The 8,624-nt window shown below is 43.6% G+C and overlaps 1 long non-coding RNA gene across 1 annotated transcript; it reads right to left on the bottom strand.

Annotated features, from left to right (window-relative positions):
- Positions 1–1,370: 1,370 nt before the first annotated feature.
- Positions 1,371–7,867, bottom strand: LOC110217613 (uncharacterized). The gene is made up of 3 exons (XR_002327094.2): positions 6,258–7,867; positions 5,523–5,846; positions 1,371–3,067 (listed from the first exon to the last, which is right to left on the bottom strand). It is a non-coding gene; the product is annotated as an uncharacterized LOC110217613 (long non-coding RNA).
- Between the last annotated feature and the right edge of the window lie 757 nt (positions 7,868–8,624).

Genomic DNA, 8,624 nt, shown 5'->3' with positions numbered 1-8,624 from the left:
TACACCACCTAGATGCCCCTCTTTGCTAATCTTTTATGAGGGAGGGTTCTAAGTGATACAAGGAGAAAAGAGGACATTAGTAGGTAATGACAGTATTATTTAAAAAAAAAAAGGAGACTACATCAATAAAACATTTTCTTTGTGAAAGTTTGTCCCAGTGTAGCTCACTGTCCTAGATCTCAGTGAGCCTCTGAATTACTAATTTAAAAAAAAAAATTTCCTATAGAGCTAGGGCACTTATTAATTCTATGACTGCAGTCAAGTCTCTTAAATCTTCTGAGACTCTATTTCCCTATTTGTAAAATTTGAGCAATGGTAATTTCACTAGCTTCAGTTGTGGAAAGAGCTTTCTATACAGACAAATGCTACAGAAATGGGAGCTATTGTTCCTTATCTTTTCATGAATTATCTGCTTAACTAGAGCTAAATCCCTCAAGCCTGTGGCCATACCTCATTCTCATTGCATTCCCAATATCTAGCATTAGACTGTAAACTCCTTGAGGCAGGGACTGTCTTGATTCTTTCTGGGTCCTCACTGCTTAGCACTGCACTTGGTACCTGGTAGGAGTTTAAACACTTGTTTAAGCAAGATGACCTCAGGCATCATTGATGCAGTGGATGGAGGACATGCTGGTTCTGCAGTCTAAGGTCTTGGGTTCACATTCCACCAAATATGTCCTTGGACAAGTCCCTTCCCTTGTCTGGGTCTTAGTTTCTGTCTCTGTAAGAGGAGGCTGTTGGACAAAAGACCTTAAGCTCCTTCCCAGCTCTGTCTGGCATCTTGTGATACAGCATGAGGTATTACATAGTTTCAATGTTTCCTTTTTTTTTCTTTTCTTCCTGCAGTTTTTCCAACCCACCCTGAAGCCATTGAGTATGTCCCCTGCTTGGCCCCATTCAGAAAATTGCAGACCCACCGTACCATCGTGCGTTTATTGTGCTTTTTCCTAGTCTAGACACAGCCTGGGTTTCTTCGTTTTGTTTAGAGGCAGATTTGAAAAGTGGTCTCTCAAAACTTGAGAAAAGACTTTACTCAAACAGAATAGCTTTTTTGTTTTAATTATATTTTGTTTCAGTTGTTATGAAATAAAGATTCCACCAGATGTTTTCTGGCAGTGAGTCAGATTTTCTGCCAGATGTTTTCTGCAGATGAGAGCTCAGCTTTATCCACTTGAAAGAAAGAAAGAAAGAAAGAAAGAAAGAAAGAAAGAAAGAAAGAAAGAGAAGAAAAGAAAAGGAAAGAAAAGAAAAGAAAAGAAAAGAAAAGAAAAGAAAAGAAAAGAAAAGAAAAGAAAAGAAAAGAAAAGAAAAGAAAAGAAAAAGAAAGGAAAGAAAAAAAGCCACTTTGGGAGAGAAAAATTTCTCTTCAGAGCCCTTAGGAATTCCAGTGCTAAGGAGAAACTGTGTTTCTTGAAATGAATCTTCTCAATGTTTAAAACTCAATGGGGAGGGTCTTCTCCAGTCAATAGTTTAATTAGGAATTCTTTTTTTTTTAAATCAACATCAACATATGTACCTCCTAGATTAAAAGTTCCAAACTTCCCAAAAAATAAAGTGAAGGAGAAACCAGGAGAGATAAAGGAGGGTGAAGTGAGGTTTATCTAAAGAAAAAGTCACAAATGCTGAAGGTAAAGGTGAATGAAGGGACTTAGCCTCACACAGAAGCTTGGCACTGCATCTCCAAACCCTTGAAAGGGGTTTTAAACTCACCAAGTCCAAGCACTTTATTTTATGGTTAAGTAAGTGGAGGGGTGGGGGGTGCTGGTACTGCCAGTTGTTCTCTGCTCTTATTCTGTCCCTTGTATACCATTTAGGGGCAGGCTGGCCCTCCTCCTCTTCTTCTTTTTTTTTTTTTTTATAAATAGGGCATCTGGATTTCTTAATCATAGAACCAAAATATTTCAAGTTTGCTTACAAGGCATCAGAGTGCCAGCTTGCTGGGAGATTGACACACCAGTGTATCTATTTATAACTTATTCCTGTCAAGGTGATTCTCCCTGATGTGTCTGTCACATGTGTATGTCTACATCTTCTAAGATTTTATATATACATATACACACACACATACATACATACATACATACATACATACGCATACACATATCTCACACCAAGCATTGTTATGGTGTCTGATGTGTTGGAATTCATTTGATTACATGCCAACCACTGTGAAGTAAATCTGCATGGATCGTAGAAGGCAGCTGAGTGAGAAGGGACCATGGAAACCATTGAGTTCCAAACCCCTTATTTTACAGGGAAAAAAAGAAAGGCAAAGTAAGTAAAGGATTTTCTGAGTCACCTCAGTAGAGCTAATGTCTGAAGGCAGGCCCTTGCACTCCGAACCCAAGGCTCTTCCGGCTGCAGCCTGCTGGAGACTGCACTGGGCCATCTCTGTTGGGGCTGACAGTAATAGTAAATTGTCATTACAAAAAAAAATCTTCAAAAATATGTTCAAAAATAAGAAAAAAACCATAACTTTCCGACTCAAATGAAATTTGACTCCTAGCAGTTTAATAGTGTACCATTGGCCCTGTTTCGCACCTTTCTGGTTTCCCCGGTTCCCAGCCCCGGCGCCCAGAGAGAAATAAGTGTTTGGTCAGTACTTAGTGGTAAGTTGACCTGCTTCACCCTGATAGAATTTTCACCATCATAATTTCATAATTAGGTTGTCAAACAAAAACCAAAGATGCAAGAACTCAAGTGTGATCCATCTGCATGAAGGTAGCTCTTAGATGCATTAAGATGCCAAGAGATGAGCCTTACGAAAAAGATATTGTAGTGAGAGGACAGAAGAGGATGAGGAACGGATGTCTGGGAGCACTTATGGCAAAGGTTCAAGAAGAAGATGAGCAGGTGAAGATGACAAAGAAGGGAAAGCAGCAGGGGCAGAAGAAGGAGGAAGAGGGGTAAGGGGAGGAAGAGGAGGAGGGGAAGGGGGAGGGGGAGGAGGACCAGAAGCGTAGAAAAAGGAAAGCACCACAAGGCACACTCACCATACCAGGGCCTGGGGATGGAAACACGAGAAATGATTACAGATGGTTCCTTCCCTCAAGGGGCTCACACTTTCCTGGGGAGACAATATGGACATATATAAATATATGCAACATAGACATAAGGTAATTTGTTAAGGGGAGGGCAGGAGGTGCTATATGTTAAATGCCTGTGGATCTTCAAATGCCCTGATAGAAATGGAGGATCAACTAAATTGTGAGTCAGCCAAAATACAATGATGTGCTATGCTGTGGACAGCAGCCGGGTCTGCATGAGCCGGTGAGAAAGAAAATATTAAAAGAAAACCAAAACATGAGGTGTGGCAGCATGTGTGTGTGTATGAAAGATAGAGAGACAGGGAAAGAGACAGAGACAGAGAGAGGGACAGAGACAGAGAGAAAGAGAGAGGGACAGAGAGAGAGAGATAGAGAAAGAGGGAAGAGAGAGACAGAGACAGAGAGGGGGACAGAGAGACAGAGAGAGAGAAGAGAGAGAGAGACAGAGAGACAAACAGAGAGATAGAGACAGAGAGTGACTAAGTGTTTAATAAACCCATGTTGATTGACAAGGTTCATGCATGTTTGGTGCATACAGGGTGCATTCCTTCATTCTGTTCCTTCTGAGTGTCCTTCCACAAGTGTGCACCACATGACCACATCTGCAAGCTTCCCATAGAATAGGAATGGGGCTTGGCTCTAGCAGACCCCAGTTACAGAGTAACTCTAGATTACTCTTGGGGTTGAGAAGCTCCAGTCAGGGGTTATGTATGAGTGAGTAAGTGAGTGTGAGTGTGTGTGTGTGTGTGTGTGGTCATTGTTGTTTTCATTTTCATGGCCCCAACGAGGTGGCACACTGGGCAGGGTCTTGGACCTCAAACTAGCAGGACAATTTCTAACCCTGCTTCAGACACCTGAAGAAATGAATGCAGCATTAGCTCCATGGTTACTATGTGCAAAGCCCCATAATTAGAAATGTGAGACAGTCCCCACTCTCAAGGAGTTCACATTAAATAGAAGAGACAACACATGTTTTTTGGTGTCAGCTGTGAGACAGTTGGAAAGATCTGGAATTGCTTCTTTAATGGCCTTGTTTAATGTGACATTTACTAGTTGTGTGACCCTGGGATAGTCACTTAGCCTTATCTGCTTCCATTTCCTCATCTGTAAAATGGGGATGATAATAGCACCTACTTCTTAGGGTTATTTTGTGGACCAAATGAGATACTATTTTAAAGCACTTTGCAAACCTTAAAGTGCCACAAAATGCTATTGTTGTTGATATCAATAGGGACAGTAGAGAAAACACAAACAACAACAACAGCACCCTGGCAGATGTTTGCCCAGCCCCATGGACACAAGTGACTTGCTACGGCAAGGTAGTTTTATCCTAGAAACAATCAAAACTGAGCACTGGCACGGGAGTCTGGGGACCTGCCTTCCAGTGTTTTTAAGTCATTGTGTAATGTGGTCCAAGATGCTTAATTTCTCTATTGCTCAGCTCAATCCTTTGTAATATACAGGGAAGGAGATAGAATATATCAAGCTGAGGTCCTTTTGGAGTGGAAATTCTCTACCTCCTCATAGTTTTGTAAGAAGCAGGGAATAGAAAAATGAAAACACAATGAGGAGTTTCCCCCTCCTTCCAAGTGCAGTATTCAGAAAATGGAATAAATCTACTTCCTACCAAAAAAAAAGTATTAAGCAAATGTTCCCAGTCAAGTTTTCATGACCCCCAACTTTGGGAACAAGATGACATTAATTTGAGAATGAAGAAGGCTGCAGGGATGTTGGGCATTGTCACCATCTATTTGAAGAGAACCATGGTTGTATTGGAGCCCTCTATACATCTTTACTTATCTCATCTGTAATCCAGCCCTGGGGATTTGCAGGAAAATACCGTGCAATGTCAACTTTGGACTTTCACCATAAGCATCCCACCCCAGGGAACTATCAAGTTATCAGTCTTTACTACTGAAAACATAACACCAGTTTAAGTCTGGCTACTCCCAATGGTTCAGGTTACATTGAGGTAATATTTTGAGTAACTTGGAATACAGAAAGATTTTCACCCGAAAGACTAATTTAAATTGCCCATGTTTATGGCCTGAATTGCTCTCTCTGTGGGGTCAATCTTGGTATAAAAAAGCTTCCTTTGCAAAAAGGAAAGGGCCCTCACATTTCTGAGGTCGACACAAATGTGAATCAAATACTCCCTCTTCCGAAGAACAATATTTGGAGAGTTTGTGGGCCCTTAAAACGCTTTGGAAAATTCTTAATGGTGGCTGCTGAACAAATGGGACCTTATCATCTTCTGAAATACAGTTTTCATTCTTCCTGTTGGTGATCCATAAAGCAGATTAGATGTAAGCCTTGGATTGGGGAAATCTCCTCAGAGAATACGGAAAGGAACACCAACCACCTTGGTGGCCCCAGCTTGTAGGAGTAGCTGGGGTCTGGCTAGTCCTTGCCCAAAATATCAGGACCTCCTTTCATCTCCTCAAAGCAGATCTCAGGCAGTAAGACACCACATACCATTCCTCCTGGAGCTGCCATCCTTGCTCTTTCTTTCATCTTCTCCATATTGCTGGTTCTCAGGTTCTCAGGGCCTCTGCTTTTGAAATAATGGAGTCACAAAAGAGAGATGTATTTGGCCCAGAATGGTCATTTTTCTTGAAACACTTAAATTATTTCTCTGCTACTGTCAGAAAAGGTGAACGTGGAGCCAACTGACTGTTGACTTTGGAAAGATCAAGTTCGGCTCTGGGCCCCCTCAGATGTAAAACCACATGTCTTTGAGGCTTTTTTTTTCCATCTTTCAGCTACATCAGAGCCGTAGCACCAATCCTAATCCATCCTCTGAGGACACAAACAAAAAGGGTTAGTGGGAATATCCAAACCAAGAATTAGCAGCTTTAAATATGGGGCACATTTTCTTATTTGGACACTTGTATCCCAGCCCTGCAGCCCCTTCCCCCTTCAATACATCTACTCTCCCGGTAAACAATCCTAGTCAGTATGAAGTTGTTTCCATTAGATCTGCTACTAGCAAAAAGGCAGGGTCTTTCCCTAGGACACCATCATGGGTGTGACATACTTCCTCTCTGCGGAACACTCCCACCCCACCCCATCTCTGTGCCTGACTTTTCAATCCTCTGATGACCCAAACAGACGTAAGTTTCAACCACCCTTAGGTCCCATCACCATGCTATCCCTTCCCCAGATCCATCTCTCCACTTTCCTCCATACAGACTCTTAAGAATGAGCCACCTTCTTCTGGAATAACTGCAACCACAGAGGTCAGCCCATCCTCTGAAACATGCTCCTGCTTGGCTCTTTTTGCCCTAGATGAACAGTTCTGGGTTATAGCTCCAGTTTCTAAACACCTGAAAAAAAAATAATGGTTAATATTCTTGGCAACATGGGCCAAGCTTCACGTCTTTGGAGAGCAGAGGTAAGAGGTAGGAAGGTCACACCTCTCGATGGAATTGCCCAGGGCTGCAGGCACAAGCCAATAGGACATCCTGTTCGTTGTGGGAACCTGGAGCTGTTACCAGAAGGGAGAAAACAACCTTGAGTTCAGCTCAATGAATTCCGATGGAGGGAAGACCAGGGGTGAAAGTGGAAATTAGTGCCCTCATTTTGTGGGATGGCTTCAGGAGAGAAAGAAGTAAACAGACAGAAGCTAGAGCTTCATGGAGAAACAGACCTGGAGGAAGAGAGAGCCTTGCGGGGAAGGGGCACAACCCCCTTGGAGTCATGGGACGATAGCCCTGGAGCAGAAAAGGCCTCAGAGGCCATCAAGACCACCCTCCTCACTTTACAGATGAGGAAACTGAGGACCTTTGAGTTCGAGAGAACTGCCCGTTCTCACAGGGCAGCCAGCCTAAACCTCTGATTCTGTCCACAGCACTGTTGACACCGTACATGGTTCTGGAAGGGGCCTGAGTTCTTTGACCTCAGTTTCTTCAGCTGTAAAAGGGGGAGGGGTCCTGAAGTGGATCACAGATTTAAAATCTGGAAGAGACCTGGGAAGTCTTCTACCTGACTTCCTCTTTATACAGACTGGTATATTGAGGCCCAGAGAATTTGTTTTTCTTCAGGTTACAGAGAGAGCAGACATCAGAGCTGGGAGAATCAAAGTCTCTGGTCTCCACCTACCCACCAGCCCCAGCCCATCCTGTGTTCCTTTCACTGCTCCTGCTTTCCACTACCAATGTGACCTCAGGGCTGGATCAATTTATCTCTAAAATCTCTTTAGCTGTAAGACCTGGGGATCACGTGATTATGAACCTTGTCTGGTATGCATCGGTGGGAGCCCTTTGGTGTCTGTGGGTTGTACTCATTGGCCTCTAAGGTCATGCCTGGCTTTCAGATTTTGACACCAGACTCCGAGCGCCTGGGACTCCAAGGCCCCCTATATTACTTGTTTTGGGTCCCAAGCCACATCCTTTCTCTGCGCAGACCCCTCAGAGGTGTGTAACAAGGCACTGATCAGGAAGGCCCCAGTAGGCTTTTGAGAGTCCTCCTCCTCGAACTGCAGTCTGGCCTGTGGCTGGTAGATGGTGCTGTCAGGTAACAGGGCCTTGTTTTAAAAGAAAACATCTCCAGTCAAATGTCAACACTGTTTCAGCCCCACACCAGCCAGCTCTGGAGTCTAAATGCCTATCATGGAATGTGCTGAATGTCTAAAAACTCTCCAAGGCAAAGCCCTCCAGGTAGCTTTTAGGAACGCTCCTAGGGTGACATCCCAAGAGGGAGGAAGGAGTTTGGATGGGTGGTTCTCCTCCCCAGATACTCTGGGCATCTTGCTAGGATGTCTCTGACAATCCTGCTGCTTCCTAGCACTTAGCCAGGCGTCTGATTTCCCCTGGTCTCTCTTGTTTATTTCAAAGGCATTCCCTACCTCCCCCCTTCCCCCTTCCACTCCCTCTGGACACTGAGGATGGATATTGCAGGTCTGGAGACTCAAATCTTACCAAGAAACAATGCCCTTCTTGTCTTTCACTGCAACTGTTTTCTTTGACTGTGAACCACTTCCACTCCAGAGATGGGAACCTTGAAAGTCATGGGGTGGGTGAGAGCAAGGCAGAGAGGGGAAACAGAGTCTTTCTTCCTCTCTCAAAGCTGAAGACAGCACGGCTCATTTGCCCTGGATGTTCATGTCCATTGGTTTAAAAAAAAAAATCAGAGAGAAGGAAAAGGTGGCTGAAGGTTGTGGAGGAGGAGTGAACAAACCAGAGAAAGGATAGGAACAAAACAAGCAAATATATCTTTCAGGCTCATTTCCTTTCAGAGTTCAGGCCAACCACCTTGGTGGCTCAGTCAACACTAGTTCAAAATATTTGACCATTGGAAAAATAGGGATTTTCCATGTCTCCATATGAGTTCACTTCTTAACAGACAGCTAGAGACATCTTAGAAGTTTACCATGGGTTACTACGTCCATTTGGAAGAAGTTTGGCTGCTCTGAGATGGAACTTCTGTCTTTCAAGATGTCACCCTTTGACACAGTGAACTCCCTTCTGGGCATCTACCACAAGGAGGTCAAAGGCAGAAACACATGCAAAATCTTTGTCCTGGTGGCAAAGAACTGGAAAAAAAAATAGGCTGCCCATCACTTAGGGAGCGGCCAAA

The sequence above is a fragment of the Phascolarctos cinereus genome, unplaced genomic scaffold (assembly GCF_003287225.1).
Source record: "Phascolarctos cinereus isolate Bilbo 61053 unplaced genomic scaffold, phaCin_HiC Scaffold_1;HRSCAF=81, whole genome shotgun sequence".
Taxonomy (NCBI): Eukaryota; Metazoa; Chordata; class Mammalia; order Diprotodontia; family Phascolarctidae; genus Phascolarctos; species Phascolarctos cinereus.
This window is presented reverse-complemented; position numbering and strand designations above follow the sequence as displayed.